This window comes from Balaenoptera ricei, chromosome 13 (genome assembly GCF_028023285.1).
Source record: "Balaenoptera ricei isolate mBalRic1 chromosome 13, mBalRic1.hap2, whole genome shotgun sequence".
NCBI classification, from domain to species: Eukaryota; Metazoa; Chordata; class Mammalia; order Artiodactyla; family Balaenopteridae; genus Balaenoptera; species Balaenoptera ricei.
The window spans coordinates 26,471,739-26,487,114 of record NC_082651.1 but is presented as its reverse complement, the minus strand read 5'-3'; positions in this window follow the sequence as shown (position 1 = coordinate 26,487,114).

Here is a 15,376-nt window from a genome sequence, read left to right as displayed (position 1 = left end):
GGGATAAAACAGGCTTGGGTTTTTTCTAGGGGCCTTGGATTCTCCTCCACCACATGCTGACCCTATAACTTGGATTTCTGATAATCCTGTCTGGGTGTACCAATGGCCCCTTTCTAAGGAGAAATTAATGGCGGCCCGTAATATAATTAATGAACAGCTTGCTTTGGGCAGACTAGAAAAGTCTAATAGCCCTTGGAATACTCCTATATTTGTTATAAAGAAAAAATCTGGAAAATACCGTTTATTGCAAGATTTACGTGCTGTTAATCAAACTATGGTAATTATGGGAGCTCTGCAACCAGGTTTGCCTTCTCCCGCAGCCATACCTAAAAATTATATGATTATTATTATTGATCTTAAGGATTGCTTTTTTACTATTCCTCTATTTCCGGCTGATAAGTTGCGATTTGCTTTTAGCTTACCCTCTTTAAATTTTATAGAACCTATGCAACGTTATCAATGGAAAATGCTGCCTCAGGGTATGGCTAATAGTCCTACTTTATGTCAACAGTTTGTAGCTCAAGTTATTGCCCCTGTTCGTAAACAGTTCCCTCAGATATATTTTATTCATTATATGGATGACTTATTACTTGCTTATTCTGATAAACATATTTTACTTAAGGCTTATAATTCCCTTCAAAGTCATTTGTCACGATCAGGACTAGTCATTGCTGCTGACAAAGTACAGATGAACCCACCTTTCTCATATCTTGGTAAGTATATCACAAATTATAATATTACACCTCAGAAGATAGAGATACGGACTGACGTTCTTAAAACTTTAAATGATTTTCAAAAGTTATTAGGAGATATTAATTGGCTGCGACCTTCTTTAAAATTAACTACGCGTCAGTTACAGCCTCTTTTTAATATCCTAAAAGGAAGTCCTGATCCTTCTTCCCCTCGTATTTTAACTTCTGAAGCTCAACAAGCACTCAAGCTTGTAAACAAAGCAATACAATCTGCTCAGCTAACTAGAATTGAGCCTTCTTTACCTATACTATTAATAATCTGTGCTACGTCACATACCCCTACCGCCTTATTATGGCAAGAAACAGGAATTCTTGAATGGATTCATATGAAAAATACACCTAATAAAGTCATTACACCTTATTATGAGTTAATAGCAACCCTTGTTCAATTGGGTCGTAGAAGAAATATTCAGTTGGTAGGATATGAACCAAATTCTATTATTATACCTTATACTACTTATCAATATTCTTGGCTATTATTTGTCTCTGATTTTTGGGCTCTTGCTTTTGCTGGATATTCAGGAATTATTGATAATCATTATCCTTCTAATAAGCTCCTTCATTTTGCTACTCAACATCTATTTATTTTTCCTAAAACTATCTGTTCAACTCCTATTCCCAATGCCCCAAATGTTTTTACTGATGGTTCTGCCAATGGCATCGCTGTGGTTATTTCTGATGACTTACTTCATAAAGAACAAACAGATCATACCCCTGCCCAACGAGTTGAATTACATGCGATTTCCTTGGCTTTTCACATCTTTTCACATTGTTCATTTAATCTCTATACGGATAGCCATTATTTGGTTACTATTTTGCGTAACATAGAAACCGCTATAATTGGCAATACTGTTGATTCTCAATTGTTTCAGACTTTCTTTCAACTACAAAAGATTATTCATCAGTATGACTTTCCTGTAGCCATATTACATATTCGAGCCCATTCAGGTCTCCCTGGCCCATTGTCTTTGAGAAATCAATTGGCTGACGAAAATACAAAGATTATAGCCTTAAGTTTATCTCAACCTCAGGATCTTGCTACACAATCACATAATTTACATCATCAATCTGCTGCTATGCTTCAAAAACCATTCTCTATTTCTAGAGAAACAGCCCGATACATTGTTAAGTCCTGCTCTAAATGTTTACCCCACCTTCCTGTTCCACAATTTGGAGTCAATCCTCGGGGTTTACTCCCTCATCATCTTTGGCAAATGGATGTTACTCATATTCCCTCTTTTGGTAAATTACAATTTGTTCATGTAACTGTTGATACTTACTCTAATTTTATATGTGCTACGCCTTTGGCTGGGGAATCTACTAAATATGTAATTACTCATTTATTTCATTGTTTTGCATCTATGGGAATTCCTAAAGCTTTAAAAACAGATAATGCTCCAGGATATACGAGTAAAGCTTTTGCCAATTTTTGTGCAACTTTCCATATTTCACATAAAACAGGCATTCCCTACAATCCTCAGGGTCAAGGTATTGTAGAACGTGCCAACCAACAATTAAAAATTGCATTACAAAAAATAAAAAAGGGGGAATATGATAGATCTCCTCAGATTATGCTTAATCATGCTTTATTTATTTTAAATTTTTTAACTTTAGATGCATTTAGTCACACGCCTTATGAACGATTGTTTACAGGTCTTTCTGGAACCCCTCCTGAAAAAGCGCTTGTTGTTAAATGGAAAGATCCCATGACTAACCTTTGGCATGGACCAGACCCTGTTTTAGTATGGGGCCGAGGCCATGTTTGTGTTTTCCCTAGGGAGGCAGACTCTCCTCAGTGGCTCCCGGAGGGAGCGCTTGGTTCGACATTATCATGCCATCACCAATAAACACCCTGACTCGAAGAATGCGTCGCCTGAGGCTCTCACAATCGACCATAGCACACCCCAACCGGTTCCCCCGGCAGACGAGAAGAATGCAGCGACGGAGTAGGAGACAACTTGTCAGGGAGGCGAGGGGAGATCGAAATCAAATTACTTGGTATCAATTGCAATGTTTAGTATTTCAAGCACGTAGGATTATGGAGGAGAGTGCTCATTCTCGCTCTCCTCTTACCTTTTTTTTAGCCATGATAGCTGTATTGGCAGCCCCACCTATAGAGGCTAAATCTTATTGGGCTTATGTACCCGATCCTCCTTTATTACAACCTGTTACATGGTCTGAAGTTGACCTTCCAATTTTCTATAATGATTCTACTTTTGGAAGAGTGCTAGGAAATTTGCCTATTACTAATACTTCTGTTAATTACTCTAATTGGTTTAATACTCCCCCTGTTTGTTTAAGTCCTATGAGTACCAATTCGGGTTGTGTTAAGGCTGTTGCTTTAGAACATGCTATTTCTTAGCAAACCACTGTAAATTCTCAATTTTTTACTCATTTACGTAAAAATTATAAAGCTGTGGGATCTAATATTTGTCTTCCTTGCAAACAGACTGTTTCTAGACGAGAAGATTTATCCACCTTTGTATTTTGGTATAAGGATAACGTTCCCATTCACATGAATGCTAGAGTAACTAAGCTTGCTTCTAATACTTCGTTGGATCATTCTCTATGCATATATCGCTTGAGGATTAAAGATACTGGACATTATTTGTGTATTGAAACTACCATGGGTAATCAAGGGACGTTATTAGCTGGACATCAAATTACGGTCATAAAGACTGTCACAGGACTACAATTTCCTGCTTTTATGGCTTCTGAATTCCCGCAGTCTGATTTTCCTGTTTGTAATGATACATGGACTAAAGCCTCTGTCTGGTGTACTTTAGATTATGATAATGGCACCATACTAGTTTCTTCTGTCCCCGTTAATAATAACAGCCTTGTTTTTTACAAGCAATGGGAATTCTGGAAACTTGCCTTATCCTTTTCTTATAGACCGGTGATTACTTGCGTCGCTCCTCCTTATGCCTTATTGATTGGAGATTTAATTGTAGAAAACACTATGAATCCTATAGGTTATAATATTACTTGTGTTAATTGTATCTTTAGTAGTTGTGTTTTGCCCGTTAAAGGATCTGCATCTGTTATGATTATGAAGCAACCTTCTTATATAATGTTACCTGTTAATTTGTCTGAACCATGGTATCATAACACTGGCATGCAAGCCTGGCTGGAATTGACTGAAGCATTAAAACGACCAAAGAGATTTATAGGTGTTCTAATATGTGCAATCCTAGCCTTAGCAGCTTTAACTGCTACTGCGGCCACTACTGGGATTGCTCTTTGACAAACTATTCACCAGGCTCATTATGTTAATCAGTTATCTAAAAATACTAGTGTAGCATTAGCCCTACAAAGTCATATTGATACCCAACTAAAAACGGAAGTAGATGAATTAAAAAATGTTCTAATAGGAATAGGGGATCAAGTTATGGCTTTAAAATTAAAAATGTGTTTGATTTGTCATGCCAAATATACCTGGACTTGTGTAACTCAACATTTATATAATGATTCACAATGGGATTGGGAAAAAGTAAAAATGCATATATTAAGTGTATGGACTGATGGACACATTAGCCTTGATATTCAAAAGTTAAATGCCGAAATACAAGCTATTCAAGAGGCCCACCTGGACGAAGATGGACCCCAGAATTTGATTCAAGGATTATTAGATCAATCAACTACAATGGCTAAATCCAATACAATGGATTCATGGAGGGCTCTCGGGCCTGATATCAATTGGTGTACTACTTTTATTGGTGATCGGTTTATTACCTTGTGTTGTCAGATTTGTAATGGGGCACCTCGCTGTCTTGCGTCAGGATGTTCATGGCTTAAAACTACATTATCAAGCTTTAAAAAATAATAAAAAGGGGGGAAATGTGGTGGCCCCCAAGCTGTAAGCTTATTCAGCTTTCTGCTTTCCGGAGAACTGCTTGTCTCTTTCTTGGTATGCACTCCTGACGCTGCGGTATTGAGCGTAAAAAAGGAAAATGGCTTGCGGCCAGTTTCATTCCACGTGCCTGCTCTGGATCTAAGAGCCCCTGGTTGTTCCCCAGAAGAAGGACGTGCTGCCCTGAGGGGGAAGTCTGTACCTCCAAAGAATGGCCCATAAGGCATGCTGACGCATAGATAGTGGCGACAGAATTATGTGGAATTACAGGGTTTACTGATTTATTGTCTAATATTCGTTCCGTACTAAACCTATATATACATTCATGCTCTTTGAATAAACTTGCCTTGCAACCATCAGTTGTCTTGGCCCTTCTGACCCCATACTGGTGCTTTTCAGTTCCTTACCCCTCGCCACCAGGAACTTCTAGCTTTCTGCAGCCGGTCTGTGGCAGTGGCACAGGGTCCAGGGCCTGTGGACTCCGTAGTTGTGGTGCGTGGGCTCTGTAGTTTGTGGCACACGGACTCTCTCATTGAGGCACACGAGCTCAGTAGTTGTGGAGCACGGGCTTAGTTGCCCCGCGGCATGCAGGATCTTAGTTCCCCAAGCAGGGATTGAACCCACGTCCCCTGCATTGGAAGGTGGATTCTTTACCACTGGACCACCAGGGAAGTCCCTGTGTTCTTTCTTTTGAAATTGCTTTTCTGTAGAATCTGTTATCTCCAAATTTCTTCTCATGTATTTATTTCTTTTTCTATGTTTTAGGCTTTTCTAAGACATCTAGCAATCCTTGGCTGTCTACTTATGGTAGACATATAGTGGACTAAAAAGCTGATTAGAAGCCTTGGACTTGTGGAAGGGGTTTGCTTTAGGGTTATCTGGGTGGGCTTTTTTTGGGAGTCCCCTCCTCCACATGAATATCTTGCTTTGGTCAGATTCTCCAGAGTAGAGGTTTCCAATCTCCTTCCTGGAGGCTAAGGGTCTGTCTGCTAGTGTTCCAGTTGCCATATTAGAGAAGAACGGGATGTCTGGCATTCTACATTTTTATGGCCATCCTGTCCATCCCCTCCCACACATACACTTTTGGCTTAGTACCCAGTGCCTGCAGTCCAGAAAACTGCTTTAACTGCTCTAGAGAATAAACCTCTGGACTTTAGCTGGTGTGGGGGAAGGTCAGACAAGCAGTGGTGGGGAGTTGGGAAAGGGATATCAGGAATATAACCTCCAAATAGTTTTCATCATGTTCTCATTATTTTAGCCACTGTCCAGTACCCCCTGAGGTACTGCATCTGCTGACTGGCAATTGTGAGAGGTGAACTGGGTTGATTCTCATCTTTCTCCACTGCTGGCTTGATTTGCCTTTCTTGAGTCTGCCAGTCCATCCATATGCTTTTTCAGCTTTCAGAATTTTGTTCTGCTTGTTTCTTGTTCTGTTCTCTCTTGTGGTTTTATATCTCATCCATATGTTTCTCAACATTTTGTACTACTTGCATCTTGTCCTGTTTTCTCCTTCCTTGAAGGTTTGTCTTTTTCCCTGTGGTATATTCTTGTGGTTATTTGAATAATTCATCTGACAAATTAACCTATTTAGCTACTTTACCCAGTAATAGATTTCTTTTGAGAGAAATATTCAGATATTAACCCTTGGGGTTCTTAACATTCAGTGCTACCTTGCTTTTTCACTAAAAGTTACACAGCCATCTAACTATTTTCAAAAAGCAATGAATATACCATCATATACTTATTTAGATTACTTGCTGAGATAGCCTCTCAAAGTAAAATTTTAACAGCCTATATCCTATATTTTTCTTCTGTTTAACTTGTCAGAAGAGAATCATTAAAGCTTGTTCATTTTTTACCTTGATAAACACTCTGCAGTCTTCTTGGTAGAAGGGCAGATGAATGGTACATTTCGAGATCTAAAGCTGTGCAAATGTATGATTGGCTCATAAGTACATGTGCTCATAACAACAAAGCAAGTCATGTTTTTACTCTGTAAGATTCTCTTTAAAATTCTTGTGAAATTTCCCTCAGAAAAAACAAATCTTAATACAATAAATTTTTTATTGTGGTAATATATATGTATATTTTACCATAATAAAATTGTTATTAAAAATGTTTAAATAATATATATAACATAAAATTTATCATTTTAACCATTTTTAAATGTACAGCTTCAGTGGCATTAATTACATTCATGTTGAGCAGCCATCACCATTATCTTCAAAACTTTTTCATCACTCCAGAGAGGAACTCTAACCAGTAAGTAATAACTCCCTATTCCTCTCTCCCCATCAGCTCCTGGTAAGCTCTTATCTACTCACTTTCTATATGAATTTACCTATTCTGCTTCTTATAAGTGGAATCATACAATATTTGTTCTTTTGTGCCTGGCTTATTTTGTTTAATATGTTTTCAGGATTCATCCATGTTATAGCATGTATCAGAATTTCATTCCTTTTTATGTCTAAATAATATTCTATTGTATATGTATGCCATATTTTTGTTATCCATTCATCTGTTGATGAACACTTGGGCTATTTCCACCTTTTGGTTATCATGAATATGCTGCAATAAACACTGATATACAAGTTTCTCTTTGAGTTGCTTTTTTAATATTTTGAAAATACATACTCCAGATATATACCTACCTTGGAGTAGAATTGCTGGATCATATATTTTGAAATTTTCCTTATACTTTCTTCTTTGACCTATTGGTTTTTAAAGAGTGTGTTGTTTAATTGACACATTTAATATGCCACAAGTGAATTTTCCACTTTTCCTTTTGTTATTGATTTCTAGCTTCATTCCATTGTGGTCAGAGAATATACGTAGTATGATTTCAGTCTTTTAAAATGTACTGAAAATTGTTTTGTGGCCTAACATATGGTCTATCCTGGAGAATGTGCCTTGCGCCCTTGAGAAACGTATATTTTATTGTTGTTGGTTGGAGTGTTTTATATATGTCCATTAGGTCTAGTTTGTTTATAGTGTTATTCAAGTCTTCTGTTTCCTCATTGATCTTCTGTCTAAAGGTTTTATCCATTTTTTGACAGTGAAATATTGAATTTTCTAACAATTCTTATAGATCTATCCAGTTTTCTCTTTAATTCTGTCAATGTTTGCTTCATATATTTTGGGGGCTCTGTTGGTGCATAAATTATATCTTCTTGATGAAGTGATTTTTTTATCAATATGTAATATACATTTTTGTTTCTTAAAACAATTTTTGGCTTACAGTCTATTTTATCTAATACTAGTATACTCACTCCAATTCTCTTTTGGTTACTATTTGCACAGAATGTCTTTTTCTATCCTTTCACTTTCAACATATCTGTGTCTTTGGAGCTAAAGTGAGTCTTTTATAGACAGCATATAGCTGGATCATTTATTTTTATTTCTCTATTATCCATTTTGCCAATCTTTGCTTTCTGTTTGGAGAGTTTAATCCATTTACGTTTAAAGTAATTAGTATGGGACTTCCCTGGAAGTCCAGTGGTTAATAATTCACCTTCCAATGCAGAGGGTGTGGGTTCAATTCCTGGTTGGGGAGCTAGGATCCAACATGCCTTGTGGCCAAAAAACCAAAACATAAAACAGAAGCAATATTGTAACAAATTCAATAAAGACTTAAAAAAAAATTGTCCATGTCAAAAAAAATCTTAAAGAAAAATAATTAGTGTAAGGAAGAACTTCTGCCATTTTATTTGTTGTCTTTATGTCTTATACCATTTTTGTTTCTCATTTTCTCCATTACTGTTTCCTTCTGTGTTGATTTTTTGTGGTGAACGATTATGATTCCCTTCTCATTTCCTTTTATGCGTAATTGTTAAATGTTCTCTTTGTGGTTACTGTGGGGATTATAGTCAACATTATACAGTCTAATTTGAATTGATACCAATTTGAATTCAATAGCATACAAAATTGCTACTCCTATAAAGTTTTGTTCTCCCTTTATTGATGTCACAAATTATATCTTCATATATTGTGTGCCTGACAATATAGATTTATAATTATTTTGTATGCATTATAGATTTATAATTGTTTTGTATGCATTTGTCTTTTAAGTCTTGTAGGAGATAAAAACGAGTTACAAGACAAAATTACAACAATAATAGCTATATTTTCCCATGTATTTATCTTTACTGGAGGTCTTTATTTCATCACAAAATAGATGTAGATTCAAGTTACTTCCTAGAGTCCTTTCACTTCTGCCTGAAGGACTCCCTTTAGCATTTCTTGTAGGACAGTCTAATAGCAATGAACTGCCTCAGGTTTCGTTTATCTGGGAATGTCTTTATTTCTCCCTAATTTTTGAAGGCCAGTTTTGCTAATAGGGAATTCTTGGTTGACACAACTTTTCTTTCAGCAAGTTAAATATCTCATCCTCTGCTTTCTGGCCTCCATGGTTTCTGATGAGAATTGTCTGTTAAATTTTTTGAGAATCTTTTGATCATGAGGGGTTTCTCCTCCTTTGCTGCTTTCAGGATTCTCTCTGACCTTGTCTTTTGCCAGTTTGATTATAATATGTTTTGGTGTGCACCTCTGAGTTTATCCTGCTTGGACATTGAGATTCTTGGATTTGCAGATTCATGTCTTTCATCAAATTTTGGATGTGTTTGCCCATTCTTTCTTCAAATATTCTTTCTGCTCCTTTCTTTCTTCTTCTGGGACATTCATAATGCACATGTTGGTCTTTTGAATGGTGTCCCATCAGTTTTGTAGACCGTGTTCACTTTTCTTCATTCTTTTTTTCTTTTTGCTCCACAGGCATGATCATTGTAATTGTCTTGGTTTTAAGTTTGCTGATTCTTTTTTCTGCCTGCTTATACAGGTTGTTGAACTCCTCTAGTGCTTTCTTTTAACGTCAGTTATTGTACTTTTCATCCTCAGAATTTGTTTGTTTCCCTTTTATAATTTCTATGTCTTTATTGATATTCTCATTTTGTTCATATAGCCCTTTTCAAATTTCCTTTTGTTCTTTTCCATGTTTTCCTTTAGCTCTTTGAGCATGTTCAAGACTGTTATTTAAAGTCTTTGTTTGTTAATTCTGATGTCTCTACTTCTGCAGCAATTGTTTCTATTTAATTCGTTCCTTTTGATGGCCATGCATTCCTGTGTCTTTGAATGTATTGTGATTATTTTTGTTGAAAATTGGACATTTAAATATTCTAATGTGATTCTGGAAATCAGATTTGCCCTCCTTCCCTAGGGTTTTCTTCATTTTTGATTATTGGACTGTAGTAGTCCATTTGCTTAATGATGTTTTCAAATTATTTTTGCAAAGAATATATTCCTTGTGTGTGATCACTGAAATCTGTTTCTTACCTTGTCTTTAGATAGTGTTTTGATAGGTTTCCTTAAAATTCAGGAGCTAAAACAAACACACCTCTCCCAGTTTTTGCAGGTTATCACTTTTCTAGGGTACTCCCTCAACACTAAACCAGGCTTTCACTAAGCCTAACAATTAGCCTGAATTGAAGGCTTAGGGTCTTTTGGGTCTTTTTAAAGCATGCTTCTTGCCCTGTACATTTGTGGCTTTCTAAATTTCCCTATATATGCTTTTGAATATCCTAATTGCCCAAAGTAACTCCCCACCCACAGCTTTTTCCCAGTCCTTAGATGGTCTATCATGTATCTCAACTGTAATCTTTTGACCCAGGCATTTGTGGATTGTTGGTTTGCCTTACATTCTGGCCTGAGTTTCGAGTTAGGCAAAACAGAAACGAGTGCTTTGCTTCAGTCCTTAAGGAACCCCCAGAGAGGCTAGAATATAGACATATACCATAATTTGTGAATGAGGTCTGCTCTGCACCATCCAGAGACAGGGACTGAAGTTCAACACTGAGAATGAAGCTGTCATTTTCAAGACAGCTGCCACATCAAGGAGGGGTGGGGGAAAGGCAAGTAAAAATGTAACAAAGTTTCCCTACCATTTGTTTCTGTTAAATTTTTTTTCTAGTTTTATTGAGATATAATTGAACACTGTGTAAGTTTAATGTATATAGCTTAATGGTTTTACTTTCATATATTATGAAATGATTATCACAATAAATTTAGTTAATATCAATCATCTCATATTTATACAAAAATTAAAAAAAAATTTTTCCTTGTGATGGGAACTTAAAATCTACTCTCTTAACAACTTTATAGTATACTATACAGCAGTGTTAACTATAGTCATCGAGTTGTATATTTCATCCCCAGTACTTATTTATCTTATAACTGGAAGGTTGTACTTTTTGGTCACCTTCATCCAGTTCCTCCACCTCCTGCCCCCTGCCTATAGCAACCATGAATCTGACCTCTTTTTGAGTGTTTGTTTCAGATTTACATATAAGTGAGATCATACAGTATTTGTCTTTCTCTGACTTATTTCACTTAGCATAATGCTCTTCAAATCCATCCTTGTTGTTGCAAATGGCAGGATTTCCTTCTTTTTTATGGCAGAGTAATATACCAGAACTTATCTATTTATTTGGTGATGGACACTTAGGTTGTTTCCATGCCTTGGCTATTGTAAATAATGCTACTATGAACTTGAGGGTGTAGATAATTCTTTGACATAGTGTTTTCGTTTCTTTGGCTATATACCCAGGAGTAGAAGTGCTGGATCATATGGCAGTTATATTTTTAATTTTTTGAGAAATCTGCATACTATTTTCCATAGTGGCTGCACCAATTTATATTCCCATAAACACTGCACAAGTGTTCACTTTTCTCCACATCCTCCTCAGCATTTGTTACCACATGTCTTTTTAATGGTAATCATTCTAGTAATTGAGAGGTGATATCTCATTGTGGTTTTGATTTGCATTTCCCTAATGATTAGTGATATTGAGCACATTTTCATGCACCTGTTGGCATATATCTTCTTTGGAAAAATGTCAGTTCAGGTGCTTTGCCCATTTTAAATTGGATTATTTGTTTTGCTGTTGCATTGTATGAGTTCTTTATATATTTTGGATATTAACCCCTTATCAGACTAGTGGTTTGCAAATATTTTTTCCCATTGCATAGACTGTTTTTTCATATGTTGATCATTTCTTTTGCTCTGTAGAAGTTTTTCGGTTTGATGTCTCCATTGTTTATCTTTTATTTTGTTGCTTGAGCTTTAGGTGTCATATCCAAAAATTCATCACCATGACTCATGTAAAGGAACATTTTTTCTATTTTCTTCTAGGAGTTTGAAGGTTTCCAGTCTTACATTTAAATCTTTAATCCATTTCATGTTAATTTTTGTGAGTGGTGAAATACAGGGGTTTAATTTCATTCTTTTACATGTGAATATCCAATTTTCCCAGCACCATTTACTGAAGAGACTGTCTTTTCTCTGTTGAGTGTTCTTGGCTGCCTTGTCAAATATTAGTTGACATATATGCATGGGTTTATTTCTGGGTTCTCAGTTCTGTTGCGTTAGTCTTTGTGTTTGTTTTTATGCCAGGACCATACCATTTTGGTTACTAAGCTTTTTAATATAGCTTGAAATCAGGAAGTGTGATGCTTCCTGCTTCTCCTTTCTCAGGATTGCTTTGCCTCCTGTAAAAAATGCCATTGGAAGCTTAATAGGGATTGCATTGAATTGATAGATGGCTTTGGGTAGTATGGGCATTTTAACAGTATTCATTCTTCCAATCCATGAACATGGGATACCTTTCCATTTACTTACGTCTTCTCCAGTTTCTTTCATCAGCATCTTAAGTGAGAGATCTTTTACCTCCTTAAGTTTATTCATAAGTTTTTCTAATTGTTTTTGATGCTATTGTAAAGGGGATTGTTTTCTTTCTTTTTCAGATAATAGTTGTTAGTGTACAAAAACACCACAGATTTTTGTTTGTTAATTTTGTATCCTGCAACTTCACTAAATTTATTGATTAGATCTAATACTTTTTTTGGGGGGGGCATCTTTAGGATTATAAAATCACGTCATCTGCAAATATAGCCAATTTTACTTCTTTCTTTCCAATTCTGATGCCTTTTATTTCTTTTTCTTGCCTGATTCCTCTGGCTAGGACTTCCAGTACTTTGTTGAGGAGGAATGACGAGAGTGGGCAACCTTGCCTTGTTCCTGGTCTTAGAGGAAAAGCTTTCAATCTTTCACCATTGAGTATGATGTTAGCTGTGGTCTTGTCCTATATGGCCTATATTATGTTGCTATTTGGTTCTTCTGTACTTAATTTCCTAAAAGTTTTTATCATCAACAGATGTTGAATTTTCTCAAATGCTTTTTCTGTGTCTCTTTAGATGATTTTTTTCTTTAATTCTATTAATGTGATATATCACATTTATCCCTTTGTGGATGTTGAGCCATCCTTATAGGGATAAATCCCACTTGATCATGGTGAATGATCCTTATAATGTGCTATTGAATTCAGTTTGTTAGTATTTTATTGAGAATTTTTGCATCCATATTCATCAGGGATATTGGCCTGTAGTTTACTTGCAGTGTCCTTTCCTGGCTTTGGTATCAGGGTAATGCTGGCCTCATAAAATAAGCTTGAGAGTATTGCCTCCTCTTCAATTTTGGGAAGAACTTGAGAAGGATTAGTATTAATTCCTGTTTAAATGCCTGGTAAAATTCATGAGGGAAGCCATCTGGTCCTGGACTTTTCTCCTTTGGGAGATTTTTGATGATTAATTCAATCTCCTTACTAATAATTGGTCTGTTCAGATTTTCTATTTCTTCCTGATTCAGTCTTGTTAGGCTGCATGTTTCTAAGAATTTTTCCATTTCAAGGTTTTTCAGTTTGTTGGCATATAATTGTTCATAGTAGCTTCTTATGATCCTTTGTATTTCTGTTATATCCGTTTTAAATGTCTCCTTTTTCATTTATAATTTTGTTGTTTGAATCCTCTCTTTTTTCCTTGGTTGCCTAGCTACAGTTTTGTCAATTTTGTTTATCTTTTCAAAGAACCAACTCTTTTGTTAATATTTTCTATTGTTTTTCTGTTCTCTATTTCATTTATTTCTGCTCTGATCTTTATTATTTCATTCCTTCTGTTAATTTTGGGCTCAGTTTGTTCTTCCTTGTCTAGTTCCTTGAGGTGTAGAGTTAGGTTGTTTATTTAAGATCTTAATTGTTTCTCAATGTAGGTGTGTTTTTTTCTATGAACTTCCCTCTTATAACTTCTTTCATTGCATCCCATAACTTTTGGCATATTGTGTTTCCATTTTCATTTGTCTGAAGATAATTTTCTTATTTCTCCTTTAATTTCTTTGATCCATTGGTTGTTCAGGAGAGTGTTGTTTAACTTCCCTGTGTTTGTGAGTTTTCCAGTTTCCTCCTGTTATTTATTTCTAGTTTCATACCGCTGTGGTCAGAGAAAGTACTTGGTATGACTTCCATCTTCTTGAATTTGCTTAGACTTGTTTTGTGGCCTAGTATATGGCCTATCCTAGAGAATGTTCCTGTGTGCTTGAGAAGAATATGCTGTCTTGGATAGAATGTTCTATATATGTCTGTTAGGTTCATTTGGTCTCTGTTGTTCAAATTCACTCTTTTCTCTTTGATTCTTTGTTTGGATGATCTATCTATTATTGAGTCAGGTATAAAAATTCCCAACTATTATTGTATTGCTGTTTACTTCTCCTTTTAGCTCTGTTAGTTTTTATTTTATATATTTAGTTACTCTGATGTTGGGTGCATAAATATTTAGAATTGTTATATATCTTGATGGATTGAGCTCTTTATAATTATATAATGACCTTCTTTTTCTCTTTTACCATTTTTAGTTTAAAATCTATTTGGTCTGAAATAAGTATAGCAGCTACTGCCTTTTTTTTTTTTTTTTTGATTTACTTGAAATATCCTTTTCCATCCCATCATGCTCAATCTATGTGTATCTTGTAGGCAGCATATCAATGGGTCTTTTTGTTTATCCTTCCAGCCATTCAATGTCTTTTGACAGAAGAAGTAATCTATTTTTGTTTAAAGTAATTATTGATAGGTGGGAATTACAATGGACGTTTCATTGTTTGTGTTCTTGGCTGTCTGGCTGTTTTGTAGATACATTTTTTTCCTTGCTTCTTTTCCTGTTTTTTTGTTTTGTGTTGTTTGTTTGTTTTTCTTATTTGATGTATTTTGGTATCAGAGTTTTTGACTTCTTTATCTTGTTCTTTTGTGTAATCACTACAGGTTTTCCCCCTTGTAGTTATCATGAGGGCTACATAAAAATCTTAAAATTATAACACCTTATTTTAAACTGATAACAACTTTGATAACATCCCTACAATTTACACTTTGACTTTTCCCCCTCATATTTTAGGTTCTTGATGTTATAGTTTCTATATTTTTTTTTATATTGAACAGCCAACAACAGGTTATTGTAGTTATGGTTATTTTCATTATGTTTATTTTTTTAACTTTTAAACTAGAGCTGTAAGTGAATTACATACCACCATACCATATTACAGAATCTAACTATATATCATCAACAGTGAGTTTTACACTACCTTGTTTTGTGTCCTTTTAGTTCTATTCAAAGTACTCCCTTTAGCTTCTCTTGTAAGGCAGAGTAATGCTGATGTAGTCCTTAAGCTTTTGTTTGTTTGAGAATGTTATCTATCCTTCATTTCTGAAGGACAGCTTTTCCAGGTATAGAATTCCTGGTTGACAGTTTTTTTGTTTGATATTTTTAAAATATTATCTCATTCTCTCCTGGCTTGATAACGTTTTGTGAGAAATCCACCGATACTATTATGGCGTTCCCTTGTATGTTACTTTTTTTTTTTTCTACTTTCAAAATTCTTTGTCTTTGATTTGACAATTTA